General features: G+C 38.9%; 1 long non-coding RNA gene across 3 annotated transcripts in view; it reads left to right on the forward strand.

The window, feature by feature from the left end:
- Nucleotides 1-19,921, forward strand: part of LOC143434437 (uncharacterized) — a 59,182-nt gene extending 39,261 nt beyond the window's left edge. For all 3 annotated transcript variants that reach the window (XR_013103908.1, XR_013103907.1, XR_013103906.1), the window contains one exon: nt 13,492-19,921. This is a non-coding gene — a long non-coding RNA (uncharacterized LOC143434437). The remainder of the gene's footprint in view (nt 1-13,491) is intronic.
- The last annotated feature ends 3,971 nt before the right edge of the window (nt 19,922-23,892 follow it).

The raw sequence follows: 23,892 nt of genomic DNA on the forward strand, positions 1-23,892 counted from the left end.
GTCTGTATGCTTCAACTCAGCTGTCCTAGCTCAAACTCCTCTCCAAGTGGACCTATTCAATCTGGCTTCTTTTGGCTTCTCCTGAATTGCTCTGCTGGACCTCAGACTAATTCTAGCAATCTGTTATAATCTTCTGGCTCCTTCTCATACTCTGGCTCATTCTGTCTCTATCTGTATCTAGCTTGTTCTCTTGAGCCTGTCTGTGCAAAACTTCCAGTAAAACTGCCTGCTTTTTTCTCCACACTACTCTCTTGGGTAGTTTCCTTTCCTCTCTCTTTTCGTAAGAGTTGGGCATATCCTATTCTGAAAAATCTTTCTCTGATTCATCACTTTGTCTGCCACTCAATTAGACATCACTTTCAAACATGGGTGCTTTCTTCTGCAAACTAACTTCATTGTTTGCAATTAAGGTTGTGCACAAAGTGTGTGTCTATATTCCAGCCAGAGAGAGTAAAGGCATGTGCTAAGACTGAGCTCCAACTAGAAATTGTTTTTCCAGTAAACAACACACTCTTGATTTCACATGTGATCAAATATCCTGCAGCACTAAGTTCCAACGTATTGCCCTCTTCAGTGTTTCCTGTGTATCACTCTCTGCAATAAGCATACTAACTCTAAGATACATGCAACCTTGAAGAAAATCTTATTTTCAAGAGTGAGAGCATAATAAAAAGAGTAAGCAGAATGGCCCAAGAACAACTGTCTCCCACCTAGAGATCTTGTAAGTGAGAAGGGAACATATTTTCTGCCTAGAGAAATCCATTATCAAAAAACAAAATGCACTCATATCCTACATTCTTCAGCATCCAGAGGGCTTTTATACATGCCACTCCCAAGGTCTCTTTTTCATTACTTACACTTTATGCAAAGCAAGTAATGTTCACAAAACAAAATTTAAACAAGATCATTTGAACAAATAATATTATTAATCTTAGGGATCTTGTATCAGGAACAGGTTGAAGACAGTGGTATCAAACTATTCCTTCCTACCAGCACTTTCTAACCGTGACTGTATATAATAATAGAATATACTGATTACCCATGCTTTGCCAAAAGTATGGGGGTTAAAAAACACTCTTGAAATTAATCTTGAAGGCAATAAGTGGACCATAATGTCTAACTTCAGAATATCTTTAATAATAGGCAAATTTTCTGATTTTTAAAAAAATAAGTGATATATCATGTTGCACGAAAGACAATTTTAACACTGTTATCAATTCCCTCCAATTATTTAAATAAATGCTGTTATAAATATAAGAGAGCACACAAATACACTACTAGGGCCTGTTCAGGAGGCTTCTGTGTAATTGATCTATCCCCACTCCTATTGCATGGCATTTGTTCTGTGCTATGACTGATATACACTTGCTATTTTTTCAATGTGAAACAAGTATCTAAACAGCATTTCACATCATCTCTTTGAACTGTTTTTTCTCTTTAGACTTATAAGTAAAGTCTTTACAACACTATAGCTGACAAAGGCCAGCACTCTCTTTGCTTCTAAGGCAATGTGGTTTTCTTCCCTTCCCCTTTACTCTACCCTCCTCTTTTGGATCCTCTGGCTTACTTTGTCCCTTGCCAAAGTATCTCATCACATGATGGAGACCCTTATGCAATCTGCTGGCATACTTTCTACCTTCTTGGGCAATATGAATGGGACAGAAATTGTTATAAGACTCTGATTGGGTTTATTTTAAATAGTGGAGCAATTTATCCAATGACATGGGCAAGCTGTAAGAGATACTTAGGAACAAAAGGAACAGACAAAGAAAAGGAAAATGATACAGAAGTAACTGCAGTTTAAAGGGGGAGATCATGTGACAATGTCTTATCCATACTGTGGACATTATATTTATAGTTAACAAAACTTACTGTGAGAATCTGGGTGCGCTGGAGGCTTGTTTTCCCTTGGGGAACAAAGTCAGTCTCTTTTCTTACCAGCTGATAAAGAGAGCAAAGGAGAGGCAGATGTGGGTTTTGATATAAAGACCAATAAACTACGTTATTATATTTTCATGTCTTCATGTATTATTGAACTGTTAAAATCAGTTAATGTGTTTATTATTTTTCACACCAATTTTTGAGAAAGGCCTAGGGCCTCCAACTTTTGTGAGCTGATTTTCATATATATTTTTTTAGATCACGATTTTTCATCTTCCCCAAATCCTCATAGACCTTCTCCACCAACCTACCTACCCACTCAACTTTATATTCTCTCCTTCAAAAAGCATACAAAGGTGAAAAGTCAATATAAATTAGACAAATTTGTACCAATGTTTAATGATAAGAATGTATAAAATCTCTATTATATTAAGTATGGCCATACAATAGATCTCCTAAGGTTATTCCTCTGATTTACTGAACTGTTCACACTGTAACTGACATCCTATCATCTATTTCCAAGTCCCAGTAGCAGTCACAACACAGAAAACCATCCAGAATCTGTTAGTCTTTTTTTGAATAATTTTGCTTAGAATAATATTCTCCAAGATCATTCATTGTGTCACAAATGGAAATATTTTTATCATAATTAATTTCTGTCAACACTATTGCCAGGAAACGTTGGATAATGTCATAGCCAAGCTTTCTTGGCCTCAGGTTTTTTTGTCTTTTATCTTTAAATTTTAATATTTTTAAATGTAACTAAAACTAAATCAACTTTCTTCTCCCTTTTCCATCCCCAATCTTTTCAGCTCCATTCCTTGAAGTCCTTCCAGGCTCCTCACCTCAAGTTATATGTATGTAACAATAGTAATCCAAAAGAAGGAGATTTTCTCTTGTTAAACGAAAATATAAATATCTGCTCACTGATTATATAGTAAATCTGTTTACTGAAGCCAGACAGTTATCCATTCTCCTGGAATCCCACTGTCTTAGAATCGCTTTACTCATTGTAAAAAGCTCTTGTGGCCTTTTTAAACCTTCCCTTCGTCATAATAAAGTATAATTTGGCAGTTCACTTACTAATCATAGGTTTAAAAAAATCAGAATCCCAAAGAATATTTTAAGAGTTAATTGATTTGGAGAAAAACTTATTTTTTTTTCATTGTTCAAACTCTGTTCAAAGTGAGCAGTGAGCTGTCAATCAAAACAAAACAAGGAATAAGAGGGCCCTGTTCAGAGAGATGGGAAGATAATATATGACGGCATGGAAGCCTAAAGAGCTGGAGGTACAAGACGAAGCAGCAGATGTGCTAACGGTGCAAGGCCCTCCATAGGTCACAGCTAAGTCTTCTTAGAGTCCCTACTGTACAAAGCCTGATGCTGCTCAGTGATAAACACAGTACACAATTTTGAAAAGTTATGTATTAGAAAAATGAAAGCAGGGGAAAGCAAGGGCAAAAATGCCATGTAAAATTATGTGTTTGCCACACTTTCCATCAGCACATAAAAATGTACTGTTTGAAGGGTGTAAATGTCTTAGTTAGGGTTTCCTTTGTTGTGAAGAAACACCATGACCAAGAGAGCCCTTGTGAATGACATTTAATTAGGTATAGCTTACAGGTTCAGAGGTTCAGTCCATTATCATCATGGCAGAAACCATAGCAGTGTCCAGGAAGGCATTGCACTGGAGAAGAAGCTGAGAGTCCTACATTTTGTTTTGAAAGGAACCAGGAGAAAATTGACTTCCAGGCAGCTAGGAGGAGGGTCTCGGTCTCAAAGCCCATGCCCACAGTGACATAATTCCTTTAACCACACCTACTACAACAAGGCTACACCTAATAGTGCAACTCCCTGGGCCAAGTATATTCAAACCACCACAGTAAAATATCTTTGCCTGGTTAAAATTTTGCTTTGTTATTTTCTACTACTCAAAAGATCATTTAAGGGTATATCTGTCTTGTGTGAATTAAAACCCATGCTCTCCCAAGACACATGAATTTGGGAATGTTTTATATTTTAATAAACTTGGTTGTTTTATTATATCAGGTGTGATTTATGGGCTATTTGAGAAGTCTTCTGTTTATTTGAAAGAACTCAAAACTATTCTTTAATATATAGAATTATTTTATTGGGCTAAAGTCATCAAATATTATTTTAACTGAAATTATTGGTTAGGGTTCTTTTAGTCTTTAAAATACTATAAATAGCAAGTCAATTACTAGTACTAAAACTGAAATTTTAAAGGTGTTTCACTGAGAGATTTGAATTCAACTATTAATTAAAAAACAATTCTAAGTACTTAAAATAATTTACAGTGCCTTCCAACAGTTAAAATGTATGTTCTACAAGTATCTATGGAAATTTATATACACTATTGCATTAAAATTAGGAGACAACAATATGAAATTCCATAGAGTCTTAACAATTTTGCAATTGCATAATTGCAATTGCAAAGGAGAGGAGGCCCTTCGTCTTGTGGAGGTTTGATGCCCCAGCCTAGAGGGGGTGCTGGAGGAGTGGGGCAGAAGAAAATGGGTGGGTGTGGGAGCACCCTCATAGAGGCAAAGGAGAGGGAGGAGAGAGAGGTTGTAGGATGGGAGGCTTGTGGAGGGGTAAGCAAGAAGTGGGATATCATTTGAGATGTAAACAAACAGAATGATTAATAAAAAAAAAATATAGGTTCTGAAAAAAATTAAAGTTACACTCTCCTTCCCTCCTCACATGTTCCCAGCCTCTTCTTTTCTTTTTCTCTCCTCTTTCTGCTCTTCTCTTCTCTCTTTCTCTCCTCTCTCCCCTCTGTTTCTCTCTCTGTCTTTCTCTCTCCTCTCTCTTTCTCGGCCTATACTCCCTTCTCTAGTCCCTTTTTCATGCTCCCAAATAACAAGAAGAATAGATAACAAGAGCTAAGAGCAGAGCTTAGCTGTTGAAAAAGTCTCCACAAAGGATATTCTAAAAACAATTTGCAAATACCATCAATAATTTACCAGCAATAGCAATTTTTATAAAATAGCTGACCCAACTGTAGTGACATGAATCCAGGCCATTCATGGGTATACAGTTGTTTTTTGTTTTAAAAAAAAAAAAAAAAAAAACTTCTAAGATCTAATATTTTATAACAGAAAAATGAGAAAGCCTTCCTTTGCACATGCTCAGTGAAGAACTGATTATTTTAAGCAAGAGAGGTCTCCAGCTTCCTGTTTTGATTGGGACAGAAAACATTTCATGGACTCTATTATCAGAAGTGTGGTTGCCACTATATACACATGTACTTCCCTCTGCTGTGTTTCTGATTAGGAAAAAAAAAAGTCACATTCTGCTGAAATCCAGATAGTTTTTCCTATAAGATAAACCTATCTTTCAATTAAAATAACAACATCCTTAGGTTCCAAAGTGATTGTCTACAATCTCTATTAAAAAAACTGCCCACTCATGACTATATTGGTTCTCTGGGTTCACAGACACTGTGAGTGGGAAATATTTTTAGGGTACCTCTTAATTCATTAGACATTAAGTCACTCACATGACACTGAAAAGGCTGGTACATCTAGGTCACAGGAAGCCTGGGCTTTCACACCAGGTATAATCACATGCTTCTCCTCCCATTTTATTTTTATTTTTTTTATTTACATTTCAAATGTTATCCCCTTTCCTAGGCCTTCCCTGCAAAACCGCCTATCCCACTCCCCCTCCCTCCTACTGCTATGAGAATGTCCCCCCACCCACCACCCCACTCCTGCCTCACTGTCCTGGCATTCCCCTACACTGGGGCATCGAGCCTTCACAGGACCAAGGGTCTTTCCTCCCACTGTCTGACAAGGCCATCCTCTGCTACATATGTGGCTGGAGCCATGGGTCCCTCCATGTGTACCCCTTGGTTGGTGGTTTAGTCCCTGGGATCTCTGGGGAGGTATGGTTGGTTGATATTGTTGTTCTTCCTAAGGGGCTGCAACCCCCTTCAATTCCTTCAGTCCTTTCTCTAACTCCTCCATTGGAGACTCCATGCTCAGTCCAGTGGTTCTGCAGCCTTTGTTTATTTTATTTATAGTGTTCCTTTCTTGGTACTGGGAATTTAAGGGATTAGATCCATAATTTTGTCACAAATGCTTGAAAAAATTAACTCCTTTAGGAAAAAAAATATATACTTGGACAACAAAACACTGTGAGCGTGTTTAGTTCCACCTGGGTCGTGACTGAGAGTTGTGCACATTCCTATGTACACATCCGATATAGGAAGGAATATGATTACCTGTAAACAAAAGTGGCAGCAAGATTGCAATTGCATAGGATGAATACTATTCTACCTCACAAGTGTTTCTCCTGACAGTTGCTGACAGGGGGCAATGTCACACTTACGTAAGAGGAGCAAGGTAGAAACTGATTTCTACCAGTGAGCTCTTGGTTGATCCATATGTCCTTATGAAAGGATCCCAAATAATTTAAGAGATAAAGAAATGACATGTGAAATAGTATGGATCCTGAATGTCCCCCAGTGGTTACCATAAAGGACAACAAAGAAATACAATAGCTAAGAGAAGAGACACGTGTGTTGCAGAGAAAAAGTAGCACTTCATATGCTATCCAGTGTTCTCCATTTGTATCTCCTACATGGTTGGAGTTTGAACATGTGCAAATACTATGCCATGGACTTTTAAGAAGACATCCATTTGTGGATGAAACAGAAGCCTGGCAGCACCGTAGACTCATAATGAGACAAAATGATAGGTGTTTGTACTAACCGATAGAGGGAAAAATCCTGCCTGTCAGAAATCTGGCCAAGTGCTCAGTATTTCTTCTTTGCTAGAATGAATTCAGGACTTCCTTTTTTTTGAAATGGGAACAGGTGTTCTTACCATCTACTATTAGAGCAAAAACATCGTCTGTGCTCTAGAAGACAGTGTTCAGTTCTTTGCTTTGTCTTGTGAAGGGGTTCGTGAGCTAGGAACTAGGACCAAATATAAAAGAGAAAAACATACACAGGATTTTACACGAACCACCAGAACAGAGGAAACAGCAAGAGTTACAACTCAAAGGATGGAGCATGTTTTCCTACTAAGGAAACACTAACACTCAATGAAGAGAACAGAGTGACAAGCTCAGGAGGACAAGTCTGACTAAGAGAAAAATAACCCACAGAGGCAGGTAAAAAAGCAGAAAGGGAAGTCAGTCTTTAAAAGTTGTATGGGCCACAGTAGTGGTTTTAAATTCATGCAGTATGTATTGGAAAGTAATCATGGAGCCTATGCAGGTGAAGGTAGGGAAGCTAAAAAGACGTGATGAGGAAATGTCTATTTTATTTTCAGATTTGGTACCCACACATGAGCACAGTAGAAACACAAATGACTAGGCAGAAGCCTCAGGATCTGCTATCCATTGCATAGTTTAACAGATAGGAAGACAGACATTTCCCAGGAAAATAAAACCAGTGCAATAGAAGGACCTCATAAGTCAGCTTGTTTACCTGCTTGATGTTTAGTTTATTTTTACTAGTTTATTGTTTTTAATTATGTTTGTGGTTGCATACATTCTTTTTTAATTCTATTATTTTTTCAGTTTGTAATACAATTACACTATATTCTCCTTCCTTTTCCTCACTGCAAATCTCAGACACACCTTGCTCTCTTTCATAAATTCTTTTTTCATTAATTGTTGTTACATACCACTTCATTTTACGTATGTAAAGTTAAGCATAAAAATGTTTGTGGGGCTGTGAGAGGCAGCTGGGTACCTGGTCAAATAGGCCTTGAACTCCGGATACCCTCAGGGAAGGCAGGAGTTTGGCCTTGCTCCTGGGCCCCTGGCTCCTTTCACATAGCTACAGCCCCTCCCACAGAAAGGTTTGTGGCCATCAGTCAAGTAGCACAGGTACAGGACATGACTACAGGCCACAGAGCCTCAAGATAGATCTCCATGCTAATGAGATACCTAAAGGCCTGAGGGCATAGGCAATTAAGCATTCGATTCCAGGCCCTTCTCCTTGTAAAAGGTATTTAACCTCAGGCCCGCCCTGAGAATACAAGGTATAGCTTCATACATTTTCCACCATGGCAATAAACTTGTTAAGATCATGGACTATCTTTCTCCTTTGGGACCCACAGTGGGAAATCATGGAGAAGGTTTTCAACTAAAGAACCTCCTTCTAATCTCCCACCTACGAGCTCTCTACGTTCCAGCCATGGAGGCCACGAACTCAAGCAAGCGAGCTGAGCCAGCCATGACCCATGGGGTCAGTCTTTTGCAGTCTTTCCCTCCTTCTGGCTCTGACTCTCCTATCAAGCCTCTATGTTTCTTCCTTTAAGCTTTTCTTTAAGGTTGGCCTTTCTTCTCCTTCTCTACATTTAGGATTACTAGCCAAGACAGAGCAAACAGGCAATACAGGAGATTTCTCTGCTACAACACACAGCCACAAAGTGGCAGAGTAGGCCTCTCCTCCCACATAGTTGACAATAAAATAAATATGCATGCATTTCTTTTTGTTTCCCTAAAATGGTTACAATTTACCTTTCTTACTCTTGACTTCTGAGGGAAATAAGTATAGCATATAAAGTCAACATGCTAATGTGTATTTATTTTTATTAGTGTTTAAATTAGTGTGCAAAATAGTTTCACCAGTGATTTTCATACATGTTCACTTTCATTGAGTCTCTCCCCAACAGCCTCCTCGCCCATCCCTCCTGCTGCTTATCTATTCTCCCCTAACTAACTACTTTCAGTATTTCTGCAGAGGCCAATTTTTCTATATGACATATTATTCACTTCCATACCTTTAAAAAATCAATACAATAACAACAAAATGTAATAAGTGCATGAACCATAAACCTAATTGAACAGGAAGAGACCCCTGAGCTTACAGGAGATTTGATCATATTTCTGGAAAACAGCGATGACTTGAGGAAATATGAAGTATGTTAAGGAAATATGAAGTAGACAGGGAGGTTACCCTGCTATTAAACATACATAGATATAATGGAGGGAAAGCATTTCTGCCTGACTGTAATCTGTATTTCATCAATAGAAAACATTCTAAATGATTCAAAAGTTACTGTAGAGTGGGTCAAAATTATAGTAAATTGTTGATTTACAAATATTCTTTTAGTGATATGTAATGCATATCATTTGGAAGTATAAGTAGCTAACATTTATGCATTTCTAAAATTACCAATTTTTAAATATATTGGCATACTAAAATTTCAAAGTGGGTCTTCTCATCTTTATTTAATAGGTTTAGAAATTGACACAGACTAGATTATATTCATGACAGTCAAACAGATAAATGGAGAATTCAGGATTTGATCTGGCAGTACGCTGCTAGAATCACATTTTTAGCTACTACATTATGCCAGTTTGTGAAAGGGATTATTTTGAATTTTGTAACAGAAAACAGCTAAAAGAGGTTATGACAGAAATTTGGGTAGGAAAACCTGCACTACAGATTATACTCTTTCTTTTAGAGGTTTTGCGGTGTCTTTTAAAAGTTTTTAATTTAGTTTTTGCAATCTAATTTCAAACCTTTAAAATATCAATTTAATTTAAGCAAATACATAAAATTTATCAAAAGATACAAAACCTAGAATTCAAAAGTCATTAAATAATATTAGTAATATGGATTTTTTCTAGTTACACTAACAAGAACATAGGGGAGACTTTCTCTCTTCAGCATGCCTATTATAAGACCATGAAACTTGAACTATATTTCAATTTATTTTTTAAAATGTAGGATTATTCTGAAAATAGTAACAGACTTATATTTTCAAACTTTAAATCTATGTCAATGTCTATAGTATTCATGATGATTCAGAGATGAAAATTTCAGTCCTAAATGAAACAAAAATTAAAGAGTCTATACAATTCAAACTGCTATAAGATTGTTTTTTCCTGTCTGGACTTAGATTCCAAGAACACAACTAAAAAGAAAATAGCCTATGATGTCACATATTTAACACTAGGAAACAATGGCTTTACTGTGTAAAAGACTTAGAGTCCCAGAAGATAGAATAAGATTATGTACTAGGAAAGATAAATATCTATATTTAAACAAGTTTTATGTACTTAAGCCCCATGCCATCCTCTGAGTTTGTGTTATATTAGAGTTAGTAAAGACTGATAAATACAATAAATACAATCAAACTAAGACTTTAAAACCTATAACTTATAAAACATAAAATTAACTCTATTGCTTTTCAGTAAAGCAAACAAAAATTCTGTTGTGATATGTGATGTATAAACAAACATAAACAAATAAGAAAATATCTACATGGCCAAAATTTAATACTAAGCTGTTCAATAAATTGTTCGTGTTTAACAAAACTGGAAATTCTGCGTATGTGGGGGATGGGGTAGAAACATGTTTTTAAAAAAAAAAAAAGAAGAAGCTTTGGAAAATCAGGGTCAGGAGTTCACTTGTTCATTTTTTTTTAAAATCATTCCCATCTTCCCATCAATTCTAGGAGAAAATAGGACAGATGGAAAATACATATTAAGAATGTATTTGAGGTATTTCATGAAACAAACATCTGGTTGACAGTCTGACAGTCCTTTAAGAATCAGCCACAACCAGATGTCATAGTAATTTGGAATCTATTTTCAGTTTTCTATGCTCTTGTCTTCCAAAGGTAGAGCTGTGTGGCAGAGAGAGTACATGGGATATTCACATATCAGTAACTGGGGCACACAAAAACTTGGAAAATACAGATATGATTGGGCTTTAGACACTTGATTTTGCCCAGTGAATCTTTCTTCAGGGCTATAAATCATAGCCACGTGTTTGCATCCTTTACTGCAGCCTTTTTGATAACCAGTATTATCGTAAGGAAACTATGACAAAATCTGACCTGTGAGATATTTAAATAAGTCATTAAATTCAAAGGAGTTTATGGGGACCTCCAATCCATAGCCAGTTAACCAGAAGCACAGTTGACATCTTGGAATATAACTAGCATGAGGAATGGTGGCAAATTTACCGGATTGAGCTCTAAACCTTGAAGTCTAACACTGAATAGATTGAGAGTGTCAGAACTGAGTTAAACTGTAGGGATTGCCTCCCACCTCCCCCCCCCCAAAAAAAGTGGTGATTTGCTTGGTGTAAGACAAAAAGAAGAAAACACATGCAGTCAGAACCTTCAGCCACATATGTAGCAGAGGATGGCCTTGTCAGGCATGAATGGAAGGAGAGGCCCTTGGTCCAAGGAAGGCTCAATGCCTCAGTGTAGTCGAGTGCCGGGACAGGGAGGCAGGAGTGGGTGGGCAGGTGGGGGAGCACCCTCATAGAAGCAGGGGGAGGGAGGAATGGGATAGGGGGTTTTCTGGAGGAGAAACCAGGAAAGGGAGTAACATTTAAAATGTAAATAAATAAAATATACAATAAAATTAATTAATTAATTAATTTAAAAAGATGCAAGGACAATCTATGTCAAAAAAATGAGAATTTGTCATTTGGAAAAGACTGAATTTTATGTAAAGAAACATTTTAATGAAGGTGAAGATTTATTAACAGTGACTCACAGAAAAGCACTCAAAGGGATCTTAGGAGTTCAGCAGGATGTGCCCTGTAAGGAACAGGCCAAGTTACTAGTCCTTGGATCTGCTACCTTTAAGGGATCAGTGCTCAATTTGGATTCTGTAAGCAGCTTGTTTTTGAGTAGAGCATAGAGACTCTGTGAAATGAGTAGAAGTTTGCAAGCTTCTAATACAATAGATATTAAGGGAGAATTCTGAAGAGTCTCAGTGCAGAGATCCACACATGTGCTAAGGATAGCAGACTAGAGACCTGTTGAGAAATCAAGTCTACGACACCCAACCAATGTAATAGTGGAGAGAAAAATAACCTTTATTTCATATTTTATATAATGAGACATTTGTGGTCTATGTAATTTTTTCTGTGTATATATAGTTGCAGGTAATGTAATATCAGTAAGGAACAGAATCCTTCTTTGGTATAAGCACAACCAGTGATAAAATAACTTAGTCCAAATATATTCATAGAGAATGCATTGCATTGACATGTCTCATCATCTTTAAAGTAACACAAAACAAGAAAATGTTACAAGTGAACTAACAAAAAAGATACTAGTTTTTACTATTTTAGTGTATGATAATTTTATGCAGAGTTGTAAAATTTTTAAAATGTTGAAAACAAGAAAAACAGGAAAATATGGTCCTTTTTATCTTCTAGAAACATTTATAAATATTTACATGCTAGTTAAAAACATAGACTGTGCCTGGTGTACTGGCTTAAGCCTTTAGTCAACAGCATTTGCGGAGCAGAAGCAGGCAGATTTCTACATGTTTGAGGACAACCAGGGCCATATAGAGACTACCTGTTCCCCGACCCACACACCAAAAAGAGTACAGACTGAACTCAAATGTACATCATTTCAAGTTTTGCACCGACAAACTTTACAAAATATAACTTTACATTACCTGCATTGTTCTGAGGACAACATGTGTATAATTTTGTAAAGTTTATGGAACCATTTTATGGCTACCACAAAGTTAGATAGTGCCTGCCTTCCACTTAATTCAGGTTACCACTGTTTTCTCCACTCTCCTGAAGGCATATGTGCACAAACATGTATAGGTATGCGTGCGTGTGTGTGTGTGTGTGTGTGTGTGTCAAAAAATATAATCCTAGGTATATAACCAAAAAGGAGACAGTCTTTTAATACAAAAGGGGGTGATAATTTAAATTTATATTTTCACTTGTGTCCACTTAACAAATCAGTGAAAAATTTATTTCGATGATAACTTCTGAACTAAAGCAATCAAAGCAGTCAGCAATGTATATCACAGCAATGGAGGTGTATCTACACCTATCAAAATTCCCAAACCTTCATCTGTTACCTATGTATTTTTTTTTACTGTTTTCTCTCTGAAGGAACATTAAGAATTTATTCAACACAGGCATGATAGGTTGAGGCTAGCTAATGAGTACATATTTCAGTCTCTGCAGCTTCTTTCTTCTGTGGAACTTGTCTACAATCATGTGGCCTGCAACAATGTCTGTATACTCCTTGACAGGCAAAGACTGAAGGACTGGACTTGACACATTCATCACTTAACATTGAGTCTGAACCTACTTTCTGTGATACAGAAACTAAATCTTTTTGTACACTAAAACAGACATAAAACCTAAAGAAAATCTTGAATGTTACCTATTCCACCAAGTATTCCATGCCAGATTGAAAAAAACATAATCTAGTAACCCCAGCAATTCCAATAATGCTTATCTTTAGCCAGATTTCCCCAACACATTTCAAAGTGACTCCGTCTGCATTTCTTGACATCGAGGCTACAATCTCTTAAGAATGAACTCTCCTTTCTTCAAATATCTGCATTCCACAAACTGTTACATAATTATTTATTGTATAATTCATATTTATTAATTATTTAGAAAAGTAAGTTGAAAAATGATGAAAGCTTCATAAAGATAAGTGAGATTCTTAACAGCTTATTTTATAAACAGACACTGTAAATTTAACCCAGTCATCTAATAACCAAGAAAGAAGATCCTCATAAAATTCAGCACTATTTCCAAACATGATTATTTCTCATGAAGAATTTTTCAGTTTATATGATGACCCTGATCTGACACATGTTTCATTATGTTCATAGTGGCCTTATTTGTGATAGCCAGAAGATGGAAACAACCCAGATGTCCCACGACAGAAGAATGGATACAGAAAATGTGGTTCATTTATACAATGGAATACTATTCAGTATTAAGAAGGAGGACATGCTGAGTTTTGCAGGCAAATGGATGGAACTAGAAAATACCATCCTAAGTGAGGTAACTCAGACCCAAAAGGACATTCATAGTGTGGTAGTCACTAATAAGTGGATATTAGCCAGAGAAGAAGAAGAAGAAGAAGAAGAAGAAGAAGAAGAAGAAGAAGAAGAAGAAGAAGAAGACAGAATACCTAAGATATAGTTCACAGAACTCATAAAGGTCAACAAGCTGAAAGGCCCAAGTGAGAACCCCTCAGTCCCACTGGGGAGGGAGAAGAAAGCAATCACAAGTGGGGAGAAAGGGAGGGACCTGGGAGGGAAAGTGGACAGGAATGTGGGGAAAGGGGAACCTGATCTGGTATTGGGTGAGTGAGAAGAACTGAAGCCCTGAGAGCCAGCAGAAAGAATGGAAACAGGCAACCTAGGGAGGTAGGAGGTTGGGGGACCCTCCAGAATGCAACAGAGACCTGGGAGGTGAGAGACTCTCAGGACTCAAAGGGAGGAACCTTAGATGAAATGCCTGACAGTAGAGAGAGGGAACTTACAGAGCCCACCTCCAGCAGGAAGACAGGGTATCAAATGAGTAAGGGGGTTGCCTTCCCATAGTCAAAGCTCTGACCCATAACTGTTCCTGTCTGAAAGAACTACAGGGATGGAAATGGAGATGAGCATGAAAAAAATAAGGTCCAGCAACAGGCCCAAAATGGGATCCAACTCAAGGGGTGGTCCCAAGGCCTGACACTATTACTGAGGCTATGGAACACTCACAAAATGGACCTATCATGACTGCCCTCAAGAAGACCCAACAAGCAGCTGAAAGAGTCAGATGCAGATATTTGCACCCAACCAATGAACAGAAGCTACTGACCCCTGTGGTTGAATTAGGGAAAGGATGAAAGAAGCTGAGGAAGAGGGAAACCCTGTAGGAGGACCAGCAGTCTCAATCTGGACCCCACCAGCTGATATGAGGCCCCCAATCCATATACAGCAAAGGACTGCTGTTCCGCGCCCCTTCCGAGTCCCCTTCGCCTGCGAAAGAGACACGTGAAGCAGTGTTCGGGTGGTTACTACAACGAGGCTTTATTCTTGTGTCAGCAGAAGCGGAAGACCCCAAGCCCGGGACAGGCACTGCTATATGTACCCTAGAGTGGTGTGTTCACTTCTGATTGGCTGTTCACTCATAAAACCATATTACACCCTGGGATGGGCAGTGGCTTGACGCGCTTTTGCCTTTTGCACCTGCGCAGATAGTTGTTTACTTGTGGGAGCACAGGATGGCCACGCCATCTTGTAATGGCGAAAGCTGTCACGCTCACTGCAGCTCCCTACGTCTCCCCCTATCTATTTTATAAAGATGGAACAGCCTTTTGCCTATCAAGCACGGCACCAACTCAGTGAGGGAAAGCAGAGGCCTGATCCCCTGTGCAAAATGAGATATTGTAATGGGTTTCTTCTCTTGTCATCGTGCAATGAGTAATACTTCCCATTCCCATCTCAATGCCTTTGTCGGGGAAAGGGAGCCTCCTCCCTGGGGTGCCACCAGGAGAGGAGGTTTTTGGCATCAAACCTTTGTGCAATCAGGCATACTTTCGGGAAATCTATCCACACTCGTGGAACATTCCCTGTCGAGTACCCACTCGCAAACACCTCTAAATATTCAGGTACCACAGTTATTCAGGCAAGGGCTGACTAGACTTAGAACTCTCATCGACCCAGTGCAATGGGCTGAACCCTTGGGGTGCATCGACTGAGGGTCTCAGTCATCAGTTACTTTCTTAGCATTGTTAGCCAAATTTCAGGGGAAGATCCTTGCTCAAGGCTACGAGTGCTTGGGCAATAGTGACCTTGTCATGTTTTTGTTGGGCTCTGAGCTTGCAGACCAACCATAACATGAACACTAATCCACAACATAGGGCTGCACCAAACAGACCTATCCCCACCCTTTAAGAAAGAAAGAAAAGGCAGAGGTAAGCCAAGAAGTAAAATTGCCAGGGGTAACAGGGTCCACTCGCGTTCCATTAAGGCTCAAAATCCGGATCTGCAATCGCTGCTGCATCTGGTCCAGCTCTCTAGTCCAATTCCCTTGTAAATAAGCAGAAAGATTATGGCTTTGAATAAATGTATCATTCATAAATCCCAGAGGTGTAATACATAGATGTGGGGTTGCTGACACACAGCTCATTTGAACCACATCTGTGAGTTGTTCTACATGGGCTTGGAGCAAATCAACTCTCTGATTGACCAACAGAATGTCTGATGCCAAGTGTGCATCCACTTTCTGTAGAGTGGTCAAAGCCTCAGAAGTCTTTTCTGAAATTTGATTAACAACAGTAGCTGCTGTAACTTGATTAGCCAAGGCTATGCCGGCTGTCACAGCTGCAGCTGCAGAGATGGTAATAGCAGTGATAATGGCTGCAGTTATATCAAAATCTCTCTTCTGTCAAAATAAAGTCAAGGTCCCAGACGTCTGAATGGGGATAGGGATCCATAGTGGTATACTGGCTATTAGGGCCTGCTTATAGACAGGAGCAGACCAGCACTGGGACATAAAGCAAGTTACACTGGTACAAGGATTAAAGGAGTTGTTGGATAGGATGAAAAAAAATGGAGGATACACACAAACTGGAGTGAGGCATTACAGTTAAGGGTATAGGAGGAATTCTGTTTAGCAGAAGCGGCACCTTTTAAGAAGGCAAGGGCATAGGTTTTGGAAAAGTAGATAGGATAGCCATCTAAATTCACTATATATACTAGGAACCCAATTTAGGAGAGTCCAAATGAGAACTGAGAGCGTCTGCAGATGAATCCTTCAGGGGGTCATTTTCAGGAACCGCGAGTCGCCACGTCAGTCGCTCTGGCAGCCAAAATGGGTTGTCTTCTTCCTGTGGAAAAATACAAACCGCTCCCCTGGATCTTATTAAAATAGGATCCAGGCCTTTCCATTGACCAGTCAAAACATCTTTCCATTTTATCATTTCTTTTGGCCTAGTTGGTTCCAGGCAATGGCGATCAGCCGCAGTGTTGCCCTGACTGTCCAAATTTAAAAAGTTGAGAGTAAAAAGTGCCAGAGACAATAACCCGTGGCACCGTGGGCAGAGCTTCCTCAACTTCTCCTTTTTGTTTTATCAAATAAGTTTTAAGGGTACAATGAGCACGCTCAATGATGCCCTGTCCCTGAGGGTTGTAAGGAAGACCTGTCAGGTGTGTCACCTCCATTTGGCGACAAAATTGTTGAAATTTTTGAGAAGTGTAGGCTGGTCCATTGTCAGTTTTAAGGAATTTAGGCTTTCCCCAGGCACTCCAAGCCTCGAGACAATGTTGAATAACATGGGCTGCCTTTTCTCCAGTCAATGGAGAGGCGAACATAACTCCAGAACAGGTATCAATGGAGACATGCAAATATTGTAATTTGCCAAAGGATGAGATGTGAGTAACATTCATTTGCCAGATCTGTAATGGCCTAATTCCCCAAGGGTTAATTCCAGTATGGGGAACAGGTAGGAATCGACAGGAGTTTTGGCATTGAGTCACGATATATCTAGCCTCTTTTTTAGTGATGTTAAATCGACATTGTAGCGTCTCAGCTGTCACATGAAACCTTTTATGAAAGGCTTTAGCCAAATCCAATCTTGGCAAAAGGGCAATTGCAATCAACTTTGTGGCTCGATCTGCCAGGTCATTTCCACGGGACATAGGTCCAGGTAAGCCTGAGTGAGCCCTAATATGAGTTATAAAGACAGGGAATCTTTGCTTAGCCAGGGTAAGCTGAATCTTTTGAAAAACTTCTACAAGTCTGCTAGATGTCTTAATTAACCCAGCAACTTCTAATGCTTTCACTGCATTAACCACATAGAAGGAATCTGAAACAATATTTAAGGGACCTGGAAAGATTTCCAGAACCTCTGACACCACTAAGCATTCCACAATTTGAGGTGAGGTTTCATGGTATTGTTTGGATGTAACCTTATCATTAACCACATAGGCATCCACTCCTGTTTTTGACCCGTCCGTATAAACTATCATTCCATCTGGGAGTGGCTCCTGAGACACAATATGTGGAAATATGATAGCTTGAGTTAAGGCAAATTGTAAGATGGGATGCTTAGGATAATGATTATCTATTTGACCATTGAAGGAAGTAACCAGCACTGCCCAAACATCAGAGGTTGCGTTAATATTTGGACGTGATGGGCAGTATAGGGCACTATCAAAACCTTAGGCTCCCTTCCAAAATGGGTAATGGCTGCTTTTAGTCCACGAAGGGCAAGCTGAGTGACTGAATCTGGATACCTTTCAATAATCTTTGCGGGAGAAGCATTGGGATGAATCCATAACAAAGGCATCTCCTGCCATAACACAGCAGTTGGTAAGTGTCTAGTTTTAAAAACACATAAGTCAAAGGTTTTGGTTTCATCTATGCGTTTCAACTGGGCATCTTGTAAAGCATTTTCTACTGCTTGTAGAGCTCGGCTTGCAGCCAGTGTTAAGGCCCTCGGTGAGGAAATATGAGCATCCCCTTCCAAAATATCAAATAAAGGTTTCAGCTCGGCCAAGGGAATTTTTAAAAATGGTCTTAACCAATTTATATCACCTAAAAATTTCTGAAAATCATTCAAAGTATGTAAATGGTCTCTACGAATCTCCAATTTCTGAGGAATTATCTTTTCTGGATAGATAACTGTCCCTAAAAAGGAGCCAATTTCTGAAAATTGAACTTTCTCAGTAGCAACATGCAGACCCGCTGGTGCTATCTGTGCGTAGACCTGCCAGGGATGCGTGGTCTGGTTGTTCGCGTGTACGCCAACTCCAACCAGCATGTCAAAAAGTCCATAATTGTTGTCCCTCAGTGTTTGCGTTAATCCTGGCTTGTGCTTTCAGTGCCTCGTGCCACAAGGCCTTCCACTCTAGGTATTGGCCCATATTGTTAAGTACCGCCTTCACTGTGTCCTGCCAGTCTCCTGGCATCATAGCAGCTGCACTTAACCTCTCCACTTGGGATACAGTAAAATTAGCCCCAATTCCATATGCACGTACTGCCTCAGCTAATTCTTTGACCTGCCTATACTCTACTGGGGCATGGACACAGGCGCATTCTGCCCCTTCAAAGACCGGAAATGCCAGCTGTAGCTGTCTCTGATCTCCTGGGCTGAGAAATGAATTAGAGATGCTGCCCGGGGCATAGGCCGGAGGCAAGGGTGGGGCCAAGGGACTCAAGGTCTTTCTTAGTCTTATCTCAGAATGGTTATTTTTTGCATAGGTGGCTACCTCCCCTTCACCAGCTGGTGAAGGGTCCTTAACCTTGATAGGCCCTGCAGTGGCCCCTGTTCCTTTTGAGTACTCTTTTCTTTGACCAGGCTCCTTGACCTGTCTCTGTTGCCCAGGCTTTTTTTACCTGCTTCTCCTTTCCAGGCTCTTTGGCCTTATCTTTTTCCCCAGGCTCCTTGTCCTGATGCTGGCTAACACGCTCTGTTTCTGATACCCTGGAGTGGACCTCTCCTGAAACCTCTTGACTTGCACTAATAGCTGTGCTGCAAGCTGGATCTTCACAACACAAATAAGCCAAAAGCAAAAACACAAGCAAGAGGCCAACTAGTGTGGCGGCGGCAATGGATGAGAATCCGCCCGCAACGAAAGCTTCCACCCCAAACATATCTCTCAGAGACATACCTCGATCCTGTAGTCTTTTAACCCGCCCCGAATCTCAGGGAGTCTCCGCTGCGCCTTGAAATTCCCGGGTTTCGACGCCAGATATTCCGCGCCCCTTCCGAGTCCCCTTCGCCCGTGAAAGAGACACACGAGGCAGTGTTCGGGTGGTTATACAGCGAGGCTTTATTCTTGTATCAGCAGAAGCGGAAGACCCCAAGCCCGGGACAGGCACTGCTATATGTACCCTAGAGTGGTGTGTTCACTTCTGATTGGCTGTTCACTCATCACCCCATATTACGCCCTGGGATGGGCAGTGGCTTGGCGCACTTTTGCCTTTTGCACCTGTGTAGTTAGTTGTTTACTTGTGGGAGCACAGGATTCCTGCGCCATCTTGTAATGGCAAAAGTTGTCACGCTCACCGCGGCTCCCTACAGACTGCTGGGTCTGTGCTCAATCTGAGATGATGCACCTAACCCTCAAGAAACTAGAGGCCTCCAGGAGTTTAGTGGTCAGGTGGAATGGGGTTGGGGTTGGGAACAGCCTCTTGGAGACAGGGATGTGGGTTGGAGGTAAGGGATGTGTCATAGTCAGAGGGTGGACTGGGTAGGGGGAGAATAACATCTGAAGTGTAAAAAATGAATAAAAATAATAAACTAAAATTATCTTTAAACTTTTTATTGGATATATTTTTATTTATATTTCAAATGTTATCCCCTTTCCAGGTCCCACCACCACCAAAACCCCCATCCCATCCCCCCACCCCTGCTTCTTGAGGGTGATCTGCTACCCATCCAGCCACTCCTGGCTTTGTGCCCTCAAATTCCCCTACAATGAAGCATGGAGCCTTCACAGGACCAAAGACCTCTCCTCCCATTGATCCCCAACAAGGCCCTCCTCTGCTACATATGCAGTTGGAGCCATGGATGTCTTCACTCCTAAATGAAAATGTTGACTGACTCTCATTTTCTAGTATGAGACAGGGAACTCAAAGCTTCATCTGTGATGAGGAACAAACCTTCTGCAAATGGGATACGGCTTTATGACTCTAATTGTTTAATCCAATAATAAATATTAAAAGACACCCACTGGTTTCAGTAAGAATCAGCATTAAAGGCTGTTATATTTTATCAAAATCAAACACCAGATGGTTATGTTACTATTGTGTAAGAACTTTAAATTTTTTCTTTTTTATATAGGAGTTAACTTTTCTGGGGAGTCTTTTCAATGAACAATAGAAGTTCCTATGTTCCTCATCTATTAAACTAAGGCCACTATGTAGTTTATGTAGGCACTATCATTTTCATCCATAGTTTAACTAACTACATTAATTCTTATATTTCATCTGTAACCCTGGCATTCACTTAATTAGTACCATCTTTGATATGTCAAATTCTATTTAGAAATTGGAGGGCAAATGAGATTTATTTGATATTTTATATGCATTAAGGTATTTATTTTTTTATTACAAAAGTTTATACAGATATTATTGTTTTTCAGTTAAGTAACATTTACATTTTGATAGACTAAAGAATATTGGTTGACTATATACATCTAGTTTTAGTAAATAACATAATTGAGACTAAACCCTAAATGACACTGAATGTGTAAGAACTCCCCTCTCGCTACATAAGACATTTATCAGAAGAAAAAAAAAATGACCTATTTATAAAAAATAAGTATCTAAGATAATAAAACATTAGAACTGTAAAAAAGAGAGGAAGTTTACACATTTTGGAATGAAATTGAATAAAGGTCATCAAATATTTTTAAATGCCAGGTATATCAAACTCAGCATATTTGAATCAAATGGAATATTCTCATCCTTCACACAGTATGAATCTCAACACAATCATGGTGTAAACAGGTATTTGCTTTCTCACCCACATGGAAAGAATCCAGGACCCTTACTGACCATGGGTGTTTCTCTTGCTTAAGGTCAAGGCTTCCTGTTTCAGAGACAGATGTGGCCTTTGCCTTCCATCTGTCAGGTAGGAAGTAAAAACTGTCCCTCAGGGACAGTTTTTGGAAGATACACTTAACACTTCACCTATTTCCCACTGGCTATAATTTTGTTGCACAGCTTCCTCTATCTACTGAAGAAACAAGTACACACATTCCTTTTTGTTTCCCCCAGATAACCAGCTACTCCTTTAACACTGAAGGATAATTTCCTATGGAAAAATAATGTGAGTTGAAGGACAGTCAGAGTTCCTGATGTCTCCAAGACTTTTAGCATGAAGGAATGTTGGATTTTGTCAAAGGCTTTTTTAGCATCTAATGAGATGATCATGTGATTATTTTCTTTCAGTTTGTTTACTTAGTGGATTATGTTAATAGATTTTAGTATATTGAACCATCCCTGCAACCCTGGGATGGAGCCTACTTGATCATGGTGTATGATGTTTGTGATGTGTACTTGGATTCAGTGTGTGAGAATTTTATTGAGTATTTTTGCATGTTCATAAGCAAGATTACTCTGAAATTTTCTTTATTTGTTGGGTCTTTGTGTAGTTTAAATATCAGGGTAACTATGGCCTTATAATAAAAATTAGGTAGAGTTGCTTCTGTCTCTATTTTGTGAAATAATTTGAAATTTGGTATTAGGTCTTCTTTGATGGTCTGGTAGAACTCTGCACTAAAATCATCTGACTTTGAGGTTTTTCTTTTTTCTGGTTTCAAGGATTTTAATAGCTGCTTCTATTTTCTTAGGGGTTATGAAACTGTTTAGATAGTTTACCTGATTTGATTTAACTTTGATATGTGGTATCTGTGTAGAAAATCATCAATTTGTCTATAGGGAGATGTTATCTGGTTTCATAAGAAAAGATATAAATGCTTACTTGTGTGTGCATGTGTGTGTATGTCTGTGTCTGTGTACATGTACATATTTCTTAATTTGTTTTGTTTTTTTCATTCTTTTTAAACTACAGTGACTTCTTCCTCATAGCTAGAGGTGAATGATGGATTAGGATGAAGGTGGAGAAGAGAAGCAGGAAGCAAGAAGCCTAAAATGAAAATGGTACTTGAAGAGAGGAATGAAATCCAGTGAACATGGAGTTAGTTGTGTAGAACATAATTCCAGCATCATACACTCTTTCTGTAATCAGGGCTTATAGGACTGAGCACACATGACCAGATGCAGGCTTCCCTTATATGTATGTTGTGTGTACAAAGAAACTGTGAGAAAAGAAAATACAGGAGATGCCAGAATGGTAAATTACTGACTTGGGTGTATTTTGTGATATTAAGCAAGTTTTTTAAATTCATAAGCTTTAATTGTTTCAGTGTATAACAATTATCTGCCTTACAAAACAATTTTGTTAAGTGACATATTAATATAACATATTAATTTCATAGTAAACATATCACTTAATAGTATAAATAAATAATAGTGAATCTATACATAGATTAGTATGTGATCACCACTTATAGTTTCAAAGGTTTTTCATTCATCAACACTTTAATTCAAATACTTCAGAGAAAAGAGAGAGTTGAATATGAGATCTCTCTGTTGAAGATTATAATGGGTCTGCATACTTGAATAAAACTCAGTAACCATGAAAAATACTATGTGCAATGTCATTCACATGTTTTACACATGAGTGAAAAAAATGTGTCTTAAATAATGTAGTGTCCTATTTGCTAAGCGTCCCTTAAAATGAGTTTAGTCACTGATAAAAAAAGATTAGATGGAGAAGAAACATCTCCACAAATAATCAAAGAAAAGTGTAAGTATACTTACTGATTTGAGACCCTTTTGAACTAGGATTTGTTATAAATTTGGAGAAAGGGGGAGGAGATGGAGGGAGGGAAAGAGAAAAGCCATCATTCCTTGATGGTGCACACCTTTAATCCCAGCACATGAGAGACAGAGGCAGGTAGATTTCTATAAGTTCAAGGTCAGCCTGGTCCACAATTGAGTTCCAAGGCTACACAGTACACAGACACAAAGAAAAGGAGAAAGAAAGAAAGGAAGAAAGAAAGAAAGAAAGAAAGAAAGAAAGAAAGAAAGAAAGAAACAAACAAAGAAAGAAAGAAAGTGCGACACGCTACCTCGCCGATAAGGAGCATGTCACACTCAAGATTCTTCTGACAGCATCTTTTATTGTTACAGCTCTTTTAGTTAGAAGGATGCAAGATGGAGAACAAAGGAAGGACCCCAAGCCCCAGAATGTACTGACTTATATACTATCAAAGAGACATGATCTGTCCTCATTGGCTTACAGACTGAGGTCTCATTTACATATCCACTGATAGTACTATCAGCGGGGAAAATTCGCGCCTACGCATGTGCACAGCTGCAGACACCAAGGCCAAGAAGAACCAGGAACAGGAAGCCAGCGCCATCTTATAATGGCGAACGTATAGCTACTTCAGCAAACGCAGCATGGCTCCTAACAAGAAAGAAAGAAAGAAAGAAAGAAAGAAAGAAAGAAAGAAAGAAAGAAAGAAAGAAAGAAAGAAAGAAAGAAAGAGAGAGAGAAAGAGAGAAAAGAAAGAAAGACAAACTTCTGATTTTAGTTCCTATGTCACCAAATATAGATCTATTGAGTGTTAGCAGTAAAGAGACAAAATATCCATCTGGACAATGACATGTCCTGTATAATCTGGATAGAGAATTATTGTCATTTATTTTATAAT

The sequence above is a fragment of the Arvicanthis niloticus genome, chromosome 15 (genome assembly GCF_011762505.2).
Source record: "Arvicanthis niloticus isolate mArvNil1 chromosome 15, mArvNil1.pat.X, whole genome shotgun sequence".
Classification (NCBI taxonomy): Eukaryota; Metazoa; Chordata; class Mammalia; order Rodentia; family Muridae; genus Arvicanthis; species Arvicanthis niloticus.